Source organism: Triturus cristatus, chromosome 3_2 (assembly GCF_964204655.1).
Source record: "Triturus cristatus chromosome 3_2, aTriCri1.1, whole genome shotgun sequence".
Taxonomy (NCBI): Eukaryota; Metazoa; Chordata; class Amphibia; order Caudata; family Salamandridae; genus Triturus; species Triturus cristatus.
The window spans coordinates 821,439,261-821,460,240 of NC_140584.1; the positions used below are offsets into that span (position 1 = coordinate 821,439,261).

At 49.2% G+C, this 20,980-nt stretch overlaps 1 protein-coding gene across 10 annotated transcripts in view; it reads right to left on the reverse strand.

Annotated features, from left to right (window-relative positions):
* Nucleotides 1-20,980, reverse strand: part of CFLAR (CASP8 and FADD like apoptosis regulator) — a 388,388-nt gene that overhangs the window by 185,288 nt on the left and 182,120 nt on the right. Inside the window, exon 1 of one of the 10 annotated variants that reach the window (XM_085649022.1) lies at nucleotides 15,958-16,107. The exons of the other annotated variants lie outside the window; for them this stretch is intronic. The gene's annotated coding sequence lies outside the window, so the exon portion shown is untranslated. Of the gene's footprint in view, nucleotides 1-15,957; nucleotides 16,108-20,980 lie in introns of those variants that run through there. 10 annotated transcript variants of the gene reach the window in all.

The following is a 20,980-nucleotide window of genomic DNA, read 5'->3' on the forward strand; positions in this document are numbered from 1 at the left end:
AAAAAGCAGAATAGAGTGGGACACAGTCCTGTGTCCTTCAACAGACAAAACATTTAGAGACAATCACAATTTTTGAAGACATTTTTCAGGCGAAACAACCAAGCTTAACGCCGATCAAAGTAAAGGGGCAAGCTATTTAGAAAGTAAACAGTGATGCACAACTTTTAACATATGTGTTTAACGTGCATGCTGTTCAGCAGGTCGACGACGTTTCGATCGATTACAAGATACATAGATCATCATCAGGACTAAACAATGACAAGCCTGAGAGCGCACTGCCTGTAAAGAACGGGGAGGGAGGCAGGAAAGAGATCATTAAAATCTCGGCAGCGATAAGAGAGAATTGCAACACACAGTGTCCTCAGATAACCAAAAGTCAGGGTGTGCAAGTTATAACAAGAAGAACTTTCCATTCGAATCTAAGCAAAAAGCAGGAGAGAACCATTGTCTCCTTAGTTCATTGAACATAACACTGTTGTATAAAAAATGGGGTTTAAAGTTTTCCAAATATTGCATACCGATTAAGGTGACATAGTGCGTTCTCATATGCGGAAATAGTGATAGGAGAGAGAAGTGAGAGTAACCAACGATAAAAGAATCAGCGTGGGGCGTGATGGCAGCCTAAAGAGGTTGCAGATATTTATCGCTTAGTCGAGAGAAGCGGCTGCAAGTGTTGGTGCCAGTGAGGTAGTGCTGGAGTAGGTTGGATGCAATTACGGTCCTGTTGATATGGACCGAGGAAGTAGGATTACTGAGTGTTCCTAACTTATTGTGAGCATGCGGTAAAAGGAAACTCACCGTGATATAATTAGCGCGGAGGGAGACGGAGGGCTGTCCGGGGTTGGGGACTGCTGAAGGAAGGAAGGAGTCGGGTTGGACACGGGGATATGGCCAGGGAGGCCGGGGCATGGACTGCGAGGTCTAAACCTCACCTAATCGTGCATCCGGGGTAGGAGCTCAACTGCAATTCTGTTGAGGAAGGCTAAAAGTGAATTTCCGGCGCCGGTGAATAAAAGGATCTTGGCGTCCGCGTTGTTGTATGGCCGCTTGCCAATCACAAGGGTGGTCTAAAGTAGGAGAGAAGAGGTGAGGAATGGGGTTGGTAAGTATGCGGGGCGCTCCCTGTACGGAGCTAAGCATGTTATTACCTTCGTGCAGATGATGAGCCTTATATTCCTTCACTAAGTTCGCGGTTGCACCACTTGAACGCCATGGAACGTGCATGATCACGTGCCCAACACAGCCCCCTTAACTTATGTACTCGCGGGCTCCCTTTCACCAGCGATTGAGCTCGTCATCTGCACGAAGGTAAGAACATGCTTAGCTCTGTATGTATATGTATGTATCTGTATGTATCTGGCACTTGTGAAAAGTGCTACCTGGAGCTACGCCCACTGCTCACCAACGTGACCTACGTACACACGCCCGGCCCTGCCCATCAGTGGCAGCTTCCCTCACTGCCCAGAAGGGCCAGCCCGGTGCACTGCCCACTCCTCCTGCTGGTCATTCTGCCCATCACTTCCTCCTCTCGTGCTCCAGCGCCTCCTGCTTCAAGCAGTGCACTGCAGTCTGCCTGCCAGTCCCAACTCGTGACCCGCCCACCGGGCCATGCCCTGAAACTCACAACAGGAACCAAGCACTCTCACTTCCACAAGAGTCAGCTGTTCCCACACCGCCAGCGTCTAGCCCGCGAGTATGTAAGGCCTGACTGTCCTCAAGCTTGCTTTCGATGTTGGACAGCCCGTGCCTACTTCGGACACTCCTCAGCGCCACTTACGTACAGTGACGACCATTAGTGCCCTGCCCACTGTTTATTTTCTTCGATCTAACTCCAGTGCAGCACAACTACCACGAATGCCACCGGAAGTAATGAATGTGTTCTTGAGTGATGTAGCTGGCGCTCATGCACAGCGCTCCTCTAGTTTGCGCTATATAAAACTGCAAAACAATAATATAATAACTATTTTAACACAAAAATTAAACCGGACCTTTTCCCCTCTGTGAACACAGGCCCCAATATTCCTGTTAATACTGGCAGGCTGCCCACGTGCTTGTACGTGGGTGTGAACTAAAGCTCTAGAACAGAAGTCATAACTCCGATAAGACCTTGGCAGCCTGCCTGAGAGTGAAAGTTGCACAAACCTGCACAAGGACAATTGAGAACAACCCGCTTTTGAGGTGGGAGTGGTAGCAAACTTCCAGTCCTTCAATCAAATGCCCCTGTATATTCTTTTTCTCAGTGTGACCCACGGTGGAGCGGAGTGACAACAGCCCCCTCTATCCAGACTGTGCGAGAGCTTACGATGGTGGCTGCAAGAGTTCTGATCAGGGAGAAAAGGATTCTTTGTACCTGTATCCGTGTGGGAGAGGCGCCACTGCCTACCACCTACCACCCACCACCCACCCCTCCTGTAAAGTTCGATTCCGTTCCCCCTAACTGGGGTGCTTTGACTCCGTCATCTTAGGGACACACGCTTGCATCAAGTGTGACGCGAGGGAGAGAGAGAAGAGAGAGGGGCAGACTGCGGGTGCACGTATTCAAGCGTGTGTATGTGTTTCTTCTGTGTGAATGGCCCGATCAGTTGTGGAGTAAACCGGAGTGGACATCTGTACTTTGCACAAAATGTCAATACGCCTTGTGCTGGGCTGAGTGGCGTGGTCCTGCCTGACATGCCACGGACAGCCCATATCTATACCCCCCAATTATCCCCTCCTGGACACTAGATGATCGCTGTGGGGTGGAGCAGCTAGCAAGCCATATCCAGCCAGAGTGAACCCCCTCCTTTACCGTCTTACATCCCTATTTCATTTGAAACAGTCAGCAGTCCACTAGCTACTGGGCCCTCCATTGCTCCCCTTGGGGGGCCTCCAGATTCACAGGGGCCTCCAGATTCACAGGTACCTCTGCCACCGAAAAAGGCGTGGGACTCGTGCTCACTGCGTCACTGGATTCAAGCTAGCCAGGCTGATAAGGGGTGATGCCCCGAAACCAGTCCCAGAATGCTTGTTTCCGGTCCAGGGAGGATCTGGCTTGGCAGTTCAGGCTGGACTGTTCCCATGAGGAACAGGGTCAAGACTGATTTGCATATGGCTGGGTCCAAACCAGGCCCGGCTTTTATTTGGGTGGGCCAAGGGTGCATGTGGGTGGGCCATAGCAGGCTCGATTTGTCGCATATATGTCTAGGCAGGCCTGCTTCAGGGCCCTCCTTTATCTCTTCTTAGTCTTACAAGGCCCAGTAAAACGCACTCTTTTCCAGATCTCTTTCTAAATATTATCACTCTCAAAAAGTGTTTTTTTCTATGTAATGTTCCTTTGATGGGAAGAGGAAGTTTCTGAGGTGGGAGTATCAGGCAAGTGACACTTCTCGGGCTCCCTCTGTGCAAGTCTTCAGGGAGAATCCCTCTTCATTACTTCCTCCACCTGACCCCGGACTTTGCAATGCACTACCTTACAGGCTTGATTATCCACTACTCCTCTCCAGTGCACCTTATCTCACAGTTGACCTTGGGCCCCAGCCCCATATCAGGCACCAATGGGCTCCACTTTCATTTTTCCCGGTAAAAACATTAGTAAAATCACCTTCAAACTTAAAACATTGAATTTAGCAGTAAATATAATTAGCACGCACTTTAAAGTATGTTCCACAGTAGCCCTTATGACCCGACTGCTAATTAAATAAACAAAAACAGAAAGGCCATGACAGGGCCGGCTCCAGCGCTAATGCGAAAGTCTTTTTTGGCGCCTCACCAATAACCTCTTTCTCCGTAAATACCTTTACTACCACCTTCCAACAGTGCCCCTCATTCCTCCATGGCACCCCCTATTGAACTCCTTCTCTTCACTGCCACACGCCACAGATGCCCCTCATCTCCCCATAGACCCTCCACCCCATGACCTCTTCCTCGGATTCCCTCACTGCCACCCTCCAACAGTGCCCCTCATTGCTCCATAGCCCCACCCACTACCTCCTCCTCGGATTCCGTCACTGCCACCCTCCAACAGTGCCCCTCATCTTTACGTAGCCCATCTCTCATATGCATTTCATTTGTTGTATAGCGCTACTCATATCAGTATAGTGTGTCAGTACTTTACACCACGCACACATTATATAGAGACAATGAATCATACAAGTATGTAAATCATTCTACAGGGAATGTCACATAAACCAATGAGGATTACAAGGTGTATGAATCACATGTCATCCATACTGGTGGGCAGTATATTTTAAGAGGGTTTGGTCTGGGGAAACACAACCTTAGGCTTTAAAGAGTATTCCATGGGGGTCAGCTTTACTGATAAAAATGTATATCTGCCCAAACATACTCATTTTAGCAACATTAGAATAATGAAAGACTGGGGAAGTTCTAACTATATCACAAAACAAAAAAAGCGAAGTTCTAACTATACCATTCATGTTTGTATGCAGCTCTTTGATGACAGTTCATTGGTCACTGTCCTATGTTAGGACTGTAACTTCTGAACTGCAAGTAGCACAAGGATCTCTGTGACAAAGGCAGAAACCCACTGAGCTTCCACATAAAATACAGTTCATCTGCATTTAAAAACTACTATCAGACAAATGATTGCTCTCCAGCAGGATCATTATTCACCAGCGTTATCTGGGCATTTTGTATTGTCTTATTGTTGTCCTGCATGGCCATGATAACGATAAAAATTGTTTAAATGAAGCACACACGAAGTATGTGTCCTGCTGGGCTTGTGCAGATTTAAAAAAGAAAAACAAATTGTAACACATTCTCTTACCTACTCCATTAGTCAAACTTTGTGTCACAGCCTGATGTGATAAGCAGGTGCTGGGGTCAGGAAAGGTGCATAGGAATAAACAAACTTCTTTTCTCCTGAACTGCATAGGAAAAGAAATAACCACGCAGCACAACAGTAGGCAAAGGTTACCATTGTCAAAGAAAGGATTTTGCCTTTCGCCATGTGGAGATGAAGGGGTGAAAAAATAAACAAAGACTCGTTAACATGTAAATGGTCTTATAAAGACCTGTAAAGTACTTGGGTGCGGCTGCGATAATCTCTAAAACTGTCTGTGTGTGCGCGCCTGGGAAGCTGTCCCGGCCGGGGCTGACACACACGACTGGAGGGGGCGTTTGAAGCACTTTGCGCCCAATGGCGTTGCGCGCCTGCCTTAACGCCCTTACTGCGAGGGCCAAGTCTCCTGTTTGGGTGGGCCAGGCTCATGTTTGGGTGGGCCTGGCCCACCCGCTAGAACCGGGCCTGGTCCAAACTGGGTGGCATGGTGAGCAAAAGAATGTTGAATTAAACGTAAATCTGTGACTGGGGGTGAGTGTTTGCATTGTTCAGCATTCAGTCCATCATTTGCTCTTTTTGCTTTCTTAGAAACATCTCTAGCAAAAGGTGCGTTCTGGTATGCACCCCTCATACCACTAGAAAACACATAGGGGGAAATTGCACAATCCCCACCATGTGGCACAGTGGCTGTTCACCTTAAACTGAAACAACACTACCCGATGTACCCAGGGCACTGGATACCAGTTCACCACCCATGCAGCACCCACCGGGATACCCCAAAGAAGTATTACTTACCAGGATGGGGGCACTCTTCAGTTCATTGGGTGGCAAAGCCACAGGGCATCTTTTGGACACATTTTTTAGTGCAATGGCAGCAGCGGCTCCTCCGCTAAGGCGGAGGAGCGTTGTCCCACAAGAAAAATAAAATGATAATAACAACATGTTTTTATCATTTTATTTTTCCTTAGCTGCTCTGTAGGTGCGGGAGGGGCTCGGCTGCTCCCAGAGCAGGGGAGGAGTGGTAGGCACTCTCTAAATCTTTAGCCGACCGTCTTGGGCATTCGCACTTTGCATGTTCTCAACTGGCTGTAATGCACAGCCTGGGTGGAGGACATGCACAGGCCCCCAGTCCCTGTCTGAGCGCGAACCACGGCACTCAGACCAATCATCACGCTCCTCGGCACTCAGACCAATCATCACGCTCCTCGGCAGCGTTGTTATTGGCTGAGTGAGTCTGGGAGCCTGTGTGCTTCCTGTTTCCTGAGATGTGGCAAGAAGGACGGAGGAGAGACGGCTGCCAGTAAGTAAGCTATATTTTCGATTTTTACTTTGTTTTAAACCCTCCCCTCACCGTTCCACCACTGCTGCCCCGCAACAGCCACTACTGTGTAATGGCAGGTGACAGAACAGATTCCCAAGCACATTCCTCGGTATCAATTAAAATGATTAACAACAAAACACAGCTACTGGCCATTATTTCTGGCCTTTGATGTTACTCAGAAAATCATTTGAATTAACTCTGAAAAGCCTTTGAAAAATAGGCTTGGTTTTAGCCCAAAGCCTGCTGTGAGGTCGTAGAGCAGCACTAGCAGATAGCATAATACGTAATGAAAATAAATTACGATAGTATCTCGTAGTTAGGCGCAATGAAAATGGTTTGGGGGGTCCCAACTCTGACAGAGAGGCCTCTAGGCACTTCTTGTTTGCACCATCTCTTTTCTTAGGGCAGGAAGTTTTACTTGCATGCGAATTAAGTGCACTTTGCCTGCCCCAGGGTCCTGGTGGCTTTTACCATGCGTGAATTCCCACTTGGTAAAACCCCCTGGATATTCAAGCACGCAGTAATTTCAGCTGGTAACACCTGTTCACTTAAGGAAATGGCACAGGTGGTTTTACCCATCTGGGGATACCGCTCCAGTCAACTCATGATGTGGGCCAGTGTGTCTGATCTCATTCCATCTCCTGGAGCAAACCTCGACTGCTCGACCCCACCACCCTCTGAGGGACAAATGCTAAAAGGGCATCCTTGATCATCCATTTGAAATGAAATCATGGATATCAGTCAGGGATAAATCACATTAATTGCTACAACAAATGCACACTAGCCCCTGTCTGCAGTGGTTTTCCCAAGAAAAGTCTTCAAAGTGGAACAATAGAAATCCTACCAGGGCAAAATGTAGACACTTTTCTACTCAGAGCCTTTGGATAGTGAACAGGAGTGCCGATATTGCCCATCATTAACAATGACGTCAGTATTTCAATGAATAAAAGCTAATAAAGCCTGGGCTGGAAGAGGCACACATCAGTGCCCCACAAAGCCATCAGTGAGGCAGTAATCTACCAGGTTGCATGCCAGGCCGACTCCAGACTCTACCTCGCACGCAGACCACTGACAAGAATTGGAAACTTGAACTTTTGGGGGAAAAGACTAAAATACAAAAATTGACAGGAGCTGACAGCACAAGTCACAAGGAAAAAAACCTTTAACAGAATTAAATGTCCTTCTGGGGATGAGATGGCAAATGAAGTAACTGGCCAAGAATAATACTGATCGATAGGATAAACAATTGTGGTGCAGCTGAAATGTGGCACCAAGACTGCCCACTGTCTGCAATGGTTTTTACTATACAACCACGGGCATATAAAATAAGACAAAACACTGATTTAAAAAGACAAGAGGGCCTCATTTAGATCTCGGAGGGCAGGTTACTCCGTCACAACGGTGACGGATATCCCATCTGCCAAAATCTGTCAGGACTGGTTGCTAAAGTTGCTTGCACCATACAAACAAGCATTTGCAATGCAATAGGTCTCACATTTACGCGAGTTTAAGCTATTGGCATTGTAAATGACAATGCCTTTTATTTTATGTTTTAAAAACCAAAACATAAATAAAAGGCATTGTCATTTACAATGCCAATAGCTCAAACTCGCGTAAATGCGAGACCTATTGCATTGCAAATGCTTGTTTCTTTGGGGAGGGGAGCAGAAATCCGAACAAAATGTTTGGAAGAACTCTGCTTTATTGCTCAACAAAAAAGCAATGACATTTCACGGGTCATCTAATCACAATTTAAATAAAACCACGTTAAAACGAAAATATCCACGAAAACCATATCTGCAGCACTGGCGTAAAAAGAAAAACTGAACAAGTTGATCTAACCCACTAAGTAAGCCAAATGATTACCCAAAGAAAAGAAGAAATATTATCCTGATTGGAAAACGTTGCAGGGTGTATACAGAGAGAAGAAAACACTGAAGACTAACACATAATGGCCAAATATAGGGTGAAATACCATGGCCTGGAGTGAGAAACATGTGAGCCAGGATTAAACTGGAGGGGCCCAGCTCAAGGTCATGTGAGCAGTGTCACTGCGGTGGCAGAATGAGGACCGTGGTCCCGTAGGATGTCCTCCCTCATGTCATGTGCCCAATGGCCCAAAAGGAAAGACCCGGAAACGTGTGCATCTCAAACTCCAATGACATGGAAATGCCACTCATGCATTGGTTGTCCACGGTGCCAACCAAAACCAGAGCTGCAAACTAAATGTACCCTTCCTTAAACCAGGAAGCAAATCCTACAAAAATGGGCATTGGATTAATTGGCATGAGTAATTATGCCAGGTCGTCAAAAGAAGGGCTATCTCATAAACATCCCTAATACAGCCTCCTTTTACAGTCATAGGTGAAGGGAAAACGAATCTATATACTTTTATATATCCATCTAAATATGGGACTAAAACTTTTTGTTTTCATATATAAACCTCATATTCGTGTTATTGCCCTGACAACCCAAAGCGTTGAAAGTGTATTACTCTAAAACCAAAAATACACGCATGAATAAGCATGCAATGATTTCTGATATGCAACAAAAAGGAAACCAAGGAAATCATATGTTGCTTTAAAAAGCAGATCTTGTTTATAAATAACATTTATTAAGTTATGGTCCGCGGTGCTGTATTATTACTAAACGTTATAACATGAAGAGAAAGTTAGAAATTGGTGTTTGCACCATAAAACATGCATTTCCATCCACGTTTGGGTTGGCCGACTTTACAGATATAAATAAGCTTGGTTGGTAAGTTAAAAAAACAAGCAGCATAGAATGAAAGAAGAAGCAGAAGGGGCCTGATAGAGAGAGAGGGAGGAAGTGAGCAGGAGTTGTGCTAACGCGCCGTACATGTGCACATCTGCTGTCCCTCGAGCCGTACGCGGTGCTCGTGCACATGTCCTGTCCCCCTTCGGACTCAAAACCCACAACAATAGGTCTCGCCAAGGCGAGCAGCGCATGCGCTGTGTTGCTAGGCGAGACCTAAAAAGGGGGCCTTATTTATGCCCCACCTGTTTTGACTAAACCATTGATGCTATTGCATCAGGCGCTGCACTAGACAACTCTGGTGGCTCACCAGAATCTAATAAGGCCGGCAACAAGATCCTTCTAATCTAAGTAATAAACTGCTGTACCGGGGAGATAATGCAATCAAGGAGAAAGATACAGCTGGACTTAGTGCACAAAACCCAAAAGAAAGTCTGTGCTCGTGCAATTACAAACAAATGGAAAACTAATCAACACAATACACAACACAGAATCCACATGTCCAGTGCTTAATTTGAGTTGATGGTTGCCGGTGGGGGCCACCGCACTCATTTTTTTGACCGGCACTCATTTTTCCTCATCTGACATTTCCTGAGAGCAAGAGCGGGAAACACAAAAACGGGAAAGACGGCGGAAGAGAAAGATGGCACATCTGCCATCAAGAAAGAAAGCAGGAACCTGTCAGAGTGAGATAAAGGTGCATTTAGTTTCTGGTGAGTTAAAGAGGTCTCTGGTCGATTCAGGTCTACTCTGCCTTGGTGTTCGACGCGCGGCCATCTAATAGCTGCGGCCATAGGCTTCTGGGCAACTTATTATTTTACAAATGAAACACTGCACATGCCCCTGTGAGGGATATAGAGGATGGTTTCGGAGCCATCACCTTGCTAGGGTCACAGTCCCCGAGCTGTGTCTCTTGTTCTCAGTTATGGGGAATCTGTGCGTCTGTCTCTGTGTGCTTATCTCTCGATCTGTCTATATATAGTGCTTACCCACGCCTGTCTCTACATTAGAAGTGAGAAAGCCAACAAACGAATAAGGAGATCCAAGCTAAGGGTCTGGCTTGGCTCTAAGAGCCCTTGCATGAGCCATGACAACGATTTCCTGGCAATCCATGAAACAAACATAACAATACCGTAAGGTCTCTTCAAATTTCCAAAAATATATGCAGAAGCGTGTGACCTTCTATCGGATTATGCACTGAGAGGCATTTATTACAAATTGAAGTTTTTGATCTTTGAAACATTCCTGCACCCTCCCCACCATAACGACAATGCCATTCGTGAATTAGGAGGCAAGACTGTTTTCCTCTCTATGCTACGTCTCCTTTATTAGGTCTCGGCTACCGAAGGCTGCGCTTGCGCAGTCTCGCTCGCGAGATTTAATGACTTTGAGAAGTGGGGCTTCAACCCGCTCCTCTTCTCTCCTCTTCTCCATTGGCTGGCCTTTTAAATGCTGGTCAGCCATTGGAGAAGAGCTTTGTCTCTCCAAACAAGCCCCGTCTCTTTCGGATTCGTGGGCGTGTTTTTTCGATTATTTCTCTTTTTTAACACGCCCATAAGACAGCGTGTCTACGGCATGTCTTGCTCACGCTGCCTACACGCGCCAGTCGGCTCTCTGATTGGTTGGCAACTACCAAATAAGCACTGTGATTGGTGGACCTTGTCAACCAATCAGAGAGACTGCTGGCGCGTGCAGGCAGCATGGGGTCCCTAAGGCACTGCGACGCGCTGAGGAAGGAAAGCGCTGTGCCCCTGAAATCACCACCGCCGCCCGGGACCTGAGCGCGCTGTGGAAGGAAAGCGCTCTGCCCCCGAGATCACCGTCGTGGGCCCGAGATTTTAACATTAATTGTACCGAATTTTTCACACTTAAATAATGATAGTCCAGTTCATAGGACATGTCTTTACCTAGCGCCTTTAACGCACTCTTTCAGATTTCAGTTTGTATGTTCTGTTGGCCCACCTTCACTTTCATATCCTTACAGACATCCTCCAAATGTAATGTTTCCTAACAATTTTTGCCCATTGTAGTTCACTTTGCAGGATTTTGTTTTTGTACCACTAAGAAGCTTCTGTTCTCCCCCCAAGCAATCTTTTCCAGAATCTTCTTTGCACCATTGCAGCCAATATATTCCGCAATGTCATTCCAGTTTCTATTCTTTATAGCTTGGATCATGGCGGAGATGGGGGGAGACGATAATCTCTTCAAACACTTCCCCTCCTCAGCATTCCACATAATTTTGCCACTAATATCAATCAATCAATCAATCATAGGCATTTATAAAGCGCACTACTCACCCGGAGGGTCTCAAGGCGCTGGGGGGGGGGGGGAAGGGGGGGGGGGGTCCGCTACTGCTCGAACAACCAGGTCTTGAGCTTCTTCCTGAAGGAGAGGTGGTCTTGGGTCAGGCGTAGGTCGGTCGGGAGGGCGTTCCAAGTCTTGGCGGCCAGGTGGGAGAAGGATCTTCCTCCTGTTGTCGCTCTGTGGATGCGGGGGACGGCTGCGAGGGCGTGACTGGTCGAGCGGAGGTGGCGTTTGGGAGCGTAGAAGTTGAGGCGGCTGTTGAGGTAGGTCGGGCCTTGGTTGTGTAGGGCTTTGTGTGCGTGGGTGAGGAGCCGGAAGGTGATTCTTTTGTTGATCGGGAGCCAGTGCAGGTCTCTCAGGTGTCTGGAGATGTGAGTTCGTCTGGGGACGTCGAGGATGAGTCTCGCCGAGGCGTTCTGGATCCGCTGGAGTCTCTTCTGGAGCTTGGCGGTGGTACCGGCGTAGAGGGCGTTGCCGTAGTCCAATCGACTGGTGACGAGGGCCTGGGTGACCGTCTTCCTGGTCTCGGTGGGGATCCACCGGAAGATCTTACGTAGCATGCGCAGGATGTTGAAACAGGACGAGGAGACGGCGTTGACTTGTCTGGTCATGGAGAGGGAGGAGTCCAGGATGAAGCCCAGGTTGCGTGCGTGGTCTGTCGGTTTGGGTGCGTTGCCCAGGGCGGGGGGCAACCAGGAGTCGTCCCAGGCGGAGGGTGAGGAGCCCAGGATGAGGACTTCCGTCTTGTCTGTGTTCAGTTTCAGGCGGCTGGTCGTCATCCACTCGGCCACGTTTTTCATCCCTTCGTGTAGGTTGGCTCTGGCGGTGGCGGGGTCGTTGGTCAGGGAGAGGATCAGCTGGGTGTCATCGGCGTAGGAGATGATGTTCAGGTTGTGTTGGCGTGCGATGGCCGCGAGGGGGCTCATGTAGACATTGAAGAGGGTGGGGCTGAGCGAGGAGCCCTGAGGGACGCCGCAGATGACTTCCGTGGCTTCTGATCTGAACGGGGGCAGGCGGACTCTCTGTGTCCTTCCGGTGAGGAAGGAGATGATCCAATCCAGTGCCTTCTCCTGGATTCCGACGTTGTTGAGGCGCTGCACTAGGGTGCGGTGGCAGACAGTGTCGAATGCCGCGGAGAGGTCTAGGAGGATGAGGGCCGCTGTTTCTCCGTTGTCCAGCAGGGTTCGGATGTTGTCGGTGGCAGCGATGAGGGCGGTCTCGGTGCTGTGGTTGGCCCGGAAGCCTGACTGGGAGGGGTCGAGGGAACCGGTCGTCTCGAGGAAGGCTGCCAGTTGCTTGTTGATGGTCTTCTCGATGACTTTGGCTGGAAACGGGAGGAGCGAGATGGGGCGGTAGTTCTTGAGTTCGGTGGGGTCCGCCGTTGGTTTCTTTAGTAGAGCGCTGAGTTCGGCGTGCTTCCAGCTCTCAGGGAAGGTGGCGGTGTCGAGGGAGGTGTTGATGATGTCCCGCAGGTGGGGTGCGATGACAGCGTCGGCCTTGTTGAAGATGTGGTGAGGGCAGGGGTCGGTTGGGGATCCGGAGTGGATGGAGTTCATCGTGCTGATGGTGTCTTCGAGGTTGATCGGTGTCCAGGCGTTGAGGGTGGTGGTGGGGGGCGTTGGTTTGGTCGTGGGGAGCGTTGGTTGTGTTCTGAAGCTGTTGTGTATGTCAGCGATCTTGTTGTGGAAGTAGGAGGCGAGGGAGTTGCAGAGGTCTTGCGATGGGGTGATGTCGTTGGTTCCGGCGTTGGGGTTGGAGAGCTCTCTGACGATGTTGAAGAGTTCCTTGCTGTTGTGTGCGTTGTTGTCCAGCCGGTCCTTGAATGCTGTTTTCTTGGTGGCGTGGATCAGTTGATGGTGCATTCGGGTGGCGAGCTTGAGGGTAGTCATGTTGTCCGGCGTTGGGTCTCTTCTCCAGGCTTTCTCGAGGGCTCGGCAGTTCTTCTTGGAGCTCTTGAGTTCGTCGGTGAACCACGGGGCCTTCTTGCTTCCGGGTCTGCTGGGCGGGGTCCTCAGAGGGGCGAGCTCGGCCGCGCAGGTGGAGATCCATATCGTGAGGTTGTCGGCGGCTTGGCTGGGGTTCGGTGAGCTGGCGGGAGGGTGCTGGCTCAGGGATGCGGCGAGTTGTTCGGCTGTGATCTTGTTCCAGCTTCTTCGTGCAGCCTGTTGCTGGTGGTGGTGGACCGTGGTTCTTTTGAAGGTGAAGTGGATGCAGCTGTGGTCCGTCCAGTGGAGTCCAGTGGCGTGGCTGAAGGAGATGTCTTTGCTGGACGAGAAGACGGCGTCGAGTGTGTGTCCGGCGAGGTGGGTGGGGGTGGTCACCAGCTGCTTGAGTACGAGGGTGGCGAGGTTGTCAAGCAGGGTGGTGGTGTTGCGGTCGTTGTTGTTCTCCAGGTGGAAGTTGATGTCCCCGAGGAGGATGTAGTCAGCAGAGGGGAGGGCGTGCGGGCTGATGAAGTCGGCGATGTCTTCGCTGAATTGAGTGCGTGGTCCCGGGGGTCGGTAGATCAGGGTGCCTCTGAGGGTGGTCTTGGGGTCGGTGTGGATCTGGAAGTGCAGGTGTTCGGCGGTTGTCAGGGTGTTGTCGGCGTTGGTCGAGATACGGATGGTGTCCCTGTGGATGATGGCGATGCCTCCTCCAGTCTGGTTGTCGCGGTCTCTCCGGATGATCTTGTAGCCCTCTGGGATGGCGATGTCGGGCGCTGAGGAGTCGTTCATCCAGGTTTCCGTGAGGAAGGCAACGTCAGGAGCTGTGGTGTCGAGGAGGTGCCAGAGTTGAACGGCGTGTCTGTGGACGGAGCGGGTGTTGAGCAGGATGCACTTGAGGTGGTTGCTGCTGGTGTTCGGCTTGGCGGGTGCTGGTGTGGGGCGGGTCCGGATGCAGGTGAACTTGCAGGTGCGGCAGCTGAAGGGTCCGTGGGTGCGTCTCGGAGTGGCTCGGTAGCACCCGGGGGTTCGGCCGGTGTTGAGTGCGTTGAGGGTGGCGGCATCGTAAGTCCGGCGGGTGGGGTGGCCTCTGCGGGGGCCAGGGGTTCTGGCGCTGGGTGCGGTCCAGGCGCGGACGGGCGCAGACGGGCTTACCTTTGGCGCACCTTCGGCGCTCATTCGGTGCTCATTCGGTGCTCCCGCTGCGCGCGTCCGCTGCGCGATCGCTGAGGGGTCGACATAAGAGGGGAGTCGGGAGGGCGGGTCAGCTGGGAGGCGGGGTCGCGTCCACCAATGGACTGGCGAGGGGGCGGGGCCGCAGGCAGGAAGCGGCGGGAAACTGGATCGGGTTGGGCGGGCGGCCCTGCGGCGGCTGGGGCGCCGCTCTCAGCGTCGGAGGAGACTGGGCATATAGCAGCTCGACTCCCTATTGCAGTTGCGGGGGGATCATTACTACATAGGACTTTAAAACGGGTCTATATTACATTTCACCGAAATCCCTCTTGAATTTTTTCAGGCCACTCACGAGGCTATAGCCCTGATGTTCAGCGCCTCTAAATGTGTTTTCCATTTCCGGGACCTCTCAAACCACACCCCAAGATGCTTATATTCTTTAACTAATTCACGCTTCTCAGGGCCTAGAAGCATTTAAATTTACTTTTTGTCTTCCCAAAGCAAAGCACCCTGGTTTTTTCCATACTTACCACTCATTTTTTTACAACTACAGTATTCTCTAAACATGTCTAGTTTCCTTTGCAGACCTATATTTGTATGATCTCAAATCACCAGGTCGTCTGCATATAGGGGCCATGCCAAGTGTTTACCATTTATTCTGGGGCTAAATCCTTTGCAAGACGCTAGGACTGCAGGCAGATCAATAACAAATAGACAGAAGAGTAAGGGAGCTAGTACGCACCCCTACCTCAGTCCATTGTTAAGTTGTAAATTAAGGTCCCCTTTGTGTGAGTGATTAAGCTATTGGCATTGTAAATAACAATGCCGTTTCTTTAAATGTTTTAAAAACAAAAACATAAACAAAAATAATGTCATGAGCAATGCCAATAGCTCTAACTTTAACAATGCCGAGACCATTGCATTGTAAATGCTTGTTCTTATTATATATGGAGCAACACAATATGAACAACTAAATGAAACACAAAAGAAGTTTTTAAACAGCTCACATCGCCAACTCGTGTATTTCAAGGCGCTCTGATAGGCAACAAGGAGGCACCGCGAAATAAGATAACTAACCATGATCGCATGAGCTGCCCAAGCACATTAATTGCTTAATTCATCCACTAGGTGATAAGGTATCTCTTTCACTTCCGCGTGCTTACATCAAAGGCTAGTGGTTGTCTTGGATTCCTGGCGCATGAGGTTAGAGCGTGGGCGGCAGGCAGAGACCACGTGGAGGCTCGGCTCGTTTTGGGTTCTAAGGTTCAATAGGACCCCGAGCTGAGCCCGAGCCAGGCATCTGGATCACGCCTCTGGTTAGACCACCTCTAGTGCCCGTTTCTCTCTGAGAGAATAAGGATCTTGAGGCACACTGACAGTGTGTGGAAATTGTTTTATGCACTTAAGAATGTAGCCAAACCCGTCCCTCTGCCCCAAGCACTGAATCCCATCCCCCCTCCCCAAGGCTGTCCAGCTCACAGGCCACGCTGGAAGTTAAAGTGCGCTGGCACCGGTGGAAGCGCCCCGAACGTGTGCCATATGTTTTTGTATCACTTGAAATACAAACGGGATGCCAAAAATATAGATATTACGGCCATCCCTTCTCGGCCAGTTCGACCCCGCCCACCGCGCACGTTCATACTTTGACGAACTTGATGAGAACAGAAATTGGTACTCACTTTCGCACTACATTCACCGGGACGCTACAATCCGCCGCCTGCAGCCTCGAAACAGATGACACCGAAGAGGTAGGGGCGAAGACGCCTGTCTGGCACCGCAGACCGATGGAAACAGCACACGAGCAGCATTTACAGAAACGAAAGCGAAGTGCGTCTCATTCCCACGGGAAGCCGGCCAGGCCGGATCTGCGCACGCAGAGCATGCCCTTTAAGATTGCTCACGGGTCTTTCCAGACCGAGACGTCCTTGAGGGGGTGTCCCGCAGCTCCTTATTGCCGCTGCCCCAGAAGGGTGATGCCTGGCAGTCGACACGTTCCCTGGACTGGAAAGACGCCTCTCGAACGCCCCCTCAGAAATACACGTGCTCTGGGGGCGGTGGAGGGGACTGTGGCCGCTCGTACGGTAAAAGCACGGCGCTGTGGCAGGCAATGGCGACTAATCGCTCCTTCCTGTGGGAGGTCATTCATTATTTAGAGGCATGGGGAAATGAGATTGTACGCTAGTGCGGGTCATTTATATATATTTACGTCCTCAAGAAAGCCCTGGACCAGACAGGCTGTAGTGTAGGGGCTGAAACATGTAGTCGAGTATTTTAGGGTCACAGGATCATCATATACTAAACATCACACACATTTATTAATCGGTACCCTCTCACACCACAAATAAAGGGATACCTTGGTCTGGGTGAGGTACTTTTATTTACCCGGTAGACTTAATATTCAAAGAGCTCCCCGGAATATGGTTTAGCCTGTCCCGGCTTGTAGGGGCCAGAGAGGACCCAATGATGAAGCAGGACACGAGTAGAGTGTGTGAGGGTCATGATCAAATGGAATGAATTTCCCCCTGCTTCATTAATCACTGACCGGGTTCCCTTGTAGGATAAGATCCTTTTCTTGCTCGTGTAGAATAAGGGATACCGTTTGTGTGTCGCATTACTTAGAGAGAGTGTACCCCTTAGGCCTTTGTCTCGCCACAAAATCTTCCCCTCCCTCCCGATAGTCAGGATCCCCTCTGGACCCCTTCCTTATCTTTTCGTAAAACCCCTGGAGCACCAGCGCCTGCTTGCCAATACCAGGGTGCCCTGTGTGGAAGAGGAGTGCATTGGAGGGAGTGAGGTTCAGTGGGGAATCCCGCCGAGTGGACTGCCTTAGTGAGGTGTGAGGAGATGGCTGCTGCAGCGATCGGGTCAGGACAAAAGTGGCAAACCTTGTATGCCAGAGGAGGGTCATGGCGGACAGACTGCTGTACTGAGCGGGACGTAGCCAGTGTGTGGTGGCGAGTCGGCGACACCATATGCCAGGAGGGGCCACTGTGAAGGAATCTGCTGTGCCGATTGGGTCAGAGACCGTGTGAAGTGGAGAATGGTGACCCCCGCATGCCAGAGTGGACCACTGGGACAAAGCAAGAAGTTTCACCTGGTCAGGATACTCACCACATGTTAAAGGCCACCGTCAAGACCCCTGCGGACCTGCACCGTGACAGAGGATCAACATCAGGAGTTTCCCACTGCTTCACCATCCGCCCACTCACTCTGGGACAGACCAAATAACTTATCCAGCTTGGAGAAGCCATGAAGAACCTCCAGTCACTGCAGCTGTAGGACGTGTGAAGAACTTGAGGAGCACCGAGCGCAGCACACCTGGGCTGTATGCCGTGAACTCACCTGAACCAGTCGCTGCTGCTCCAGTGCTGGGGCAGCTCAGGAACTTTGGCTGCTCTGATCCTGCAGGTGAGCCTGATTTTGGGTCAGTTGGCCACAGGGGAACTTGCTTGCCAGACAGCTCTTCCGAGTGGGAACACTGGACTTTAAGACAGAGTGGAACTCTTGAACCCTGGACTACTAGTGAGCTTTACCCTGGATGTTGGCTATAGAGAAAGGGGACTAACCACTATTGCTAGAGCGAATGTGACACAGGGAGCCGCCCAACAAACACTAGAGCCCTGACCTCAGGGTGACAACGGAAATGGTTTGTGAATGTCGTATTTCTACTTTATGTTGATAGCAGTAAAAATAAATTCTTTTTTCTTAAAAGTAAGTATTTGACTGGACAATCATTTATTGCTCCTACTGCACATATTTTGAGTTGTGGGCCTATGTTCACTCCCTGTACCTAACTCACCACCTGCCCAAGGGACCCTTGAACGGTTCGACTCACGCATTACTGAGAGTCAAGTGCTAAAGAGGTACTTGGCCCCATTGCTCGGTAGTGAAGAGAAGTATAATCTCAAGGTAAACAAGAATGCGTAAGGTTCAGTCAAATCCAGATACACTCAGATACTACAATCCCTCAGAGTAGGGAATACACACATACAGGTAAGATCTCCAAAGTTCCACCAGACTCAAGAGTGTGGTATCAAAAAAGGGCTTTATTCAAATACATAAAAACTCTAGATTGTCATAAAAATATCACATTTCACAGTCAATAAATGCCAATTTTCAGTAGTTCCCAGAAGGTATGCAAACAACCAATATATTATAAAAACATTAATTCACAATGTGATAAATCGAAAACACTCAGGGAGCTATAGGGATATTCCTTGGTTGTCAAACAAAGATAATTCATAATATCAGAAAAGGATAGCATCACATACTATACAATGAACAAACATTTAAAAACACTTCAGAATTAAAAACAGGGAGGCCCTACTGCACAGTTTCTAATACTGTTACAACACCTACTCCAACATTTAACGTAGAGTTCCTAATGTGCCTTCTCTTTCATCTTTTTATACTAGTCCCTCTCGTGGTTGGATTCAGTACAAAGAACAGCGTCGACGCGTTTCGGTGGTCATGGACTTATAAACCCCACCTTCCTCAGGGCAACAAAATGTATAAGGGATTGACAACCTCCCTTTTGGATAAAAGTACATATAGATCAATCACAGACTGAAGGTGAAATGATAGTTACTGTTATTTTGATAAAACAGCCCGATTGGTTATTTGCTTGTAGTTTATCAAGTCCTCATTTCTGAGAGACAGGAAAAGTTATTTTAAAAAAACCGATATTCAATGGGTTATTAAATTCCCAATACATCACTCCATTGTGGGCACTCTGTACTCCGGTGTTTTGTGCAACCGGAATTTTGGAGGAACACTGGATCCTTTGTCCTCAATACGGGAGACTTTGTGTGATGGCTGTTGGCTCGCCAACTCTTTGTATTGGTCTCCCCACCAGGACACGGAATGTAGTCAGTTTCTCACGATACTGCAGGCCAGCTCTCCAAGGTTCCTCCCATGATAGGTATCCATAGTAGATCAGGACCCAGGGTATCTGGGCCCATGCTTTCTCCATGGCCCTCTGAATGGGGTTCTTATAATTGGCAGCAAACAGTGGGGCATCTAACGTTTAGGAGCCTTGGATTCAGAGGATACAGGTGTGGCATTGGCAATTTGCAGCTGTAGTACAATAAAGCAATTTTTTTGTACCCCACATAGGCGACACGCATAGTCAATGGAAAACATAGGATTGGGAATAGACCTCAGTACTATGTCATAGATAAAGATTTATGTAGGATCACGGTGGAGAATTCCCAGGAGTAGGGACAGACAGATTCTTTTTAATTTAATTAGGGACTAGTTTGAGACACTGGGTGAAAGGGTTGAGGCTTTAGTTGACTCTGGAGAGTGAACCGGCTAGGAGCTCAGGAAGAGAGAGCCGTGGATTTAGGCTCTAGGATCCCATCGGGAGAGATCTAGTCCAGACACATGCAGCGTGTAGCACTTAATTCATTTTCCAGAGTTTCATCAAGACACTCACCACCTTCAGTTTCTAGAATATCCCAGGTGTGTACACCGCCTCAAATCTCTAGGGTTCGCTGAGTGGGTGGAGTCTAGCAGAGACCCTGAGCTTGCAATTGGCGCTTTAGAAAGTTCAGGCTGAGGAAGACAAGAAGGCGGGATAGTTTGAGAGGAAGAAGCTAAGACTAGCTCACCGGGAACAACAGGAGAAGAAATTCCAAGAGAGAGAGGAAAGACGGAGAAAGAGGGAGCAAAATCAGATAAAAGAAGGAGGGGACACAGAAGGAAAAGGTAAGATCTAGAAAGGATAGTCCTCGAGAGAGAGAAACTTAGGATAGCAGCAATAACAATTCCATCTGGGATAAGCAACAGTACATTCAGTTCAGGCAAGGTTCCAAATATCTTGTGCATGTGTATGTGGAAGGTCAAGCCACTTTGGAATGGTATCTGAGCTTTGAGTTTGCTTCTAAGGCACAGGCCTTAAATGAGCTGCATAATGCAGCTGCATTAATGGGAAGCATGCCATTGGAAGGGACGGCTGTCACTGGGAGAATGCCTGTGGCAGTCCAGATGGTCTCCGAGTGAATGAAGGAAGCTCCAGTTAAACTGTTGGGGCTGAAGCCAGCTCAGTATTTTCTGAGATTCAAAGACAGCAGATGGTGTTCCATTGGATACTTGGATTAATGGGCTATTGTGGAATTGGGATGATTGGGTAAGAGGGATGGAGGTTGAGGACTTTCAATCCCTTAACCAGTTGATGGTGACAGAGCAACTCCAGGAGGAATGCTCCACCTGACTTAGGCAATACTTGTCTGTATTGACGGAGAGGGATTCAGAGGAACTTGCACTGCTGGCTGACAAGTGTTTAGCTAACAGGTTCTAAGCCAAAGAGTGAGAGAAACTCCACAGACTGGTTCCAAACCACACTGCAAGGGCCACGGTAATTCTCGTCGTACTCAAGGAGGGATCCAGAAAAAAGGGAATGGTAATTGTGTATCCAGGAAGGAGCATCATGACAAGGGACGACAGGGAATTTCTTCCAAGTCCAAGGTGGTGACTTGCTTCTAGTGCCCAAGGCGGGACACTTTAGGTGAGATTGTCAAGCAAAAGACCCTGACCCAGCATCACCCATGATAGCAAGAATATTACGCATGGTTGAATGGGCCAGAGAGGGCTGGCCTGCTTGTGCTCAACCTAATATCTATGGATATCTGGGAGAGGGACCTAGATACTCTGAAGCACATTCATTCTACCATGATGTGTTTTGTGCAGAAAGTTGGTATC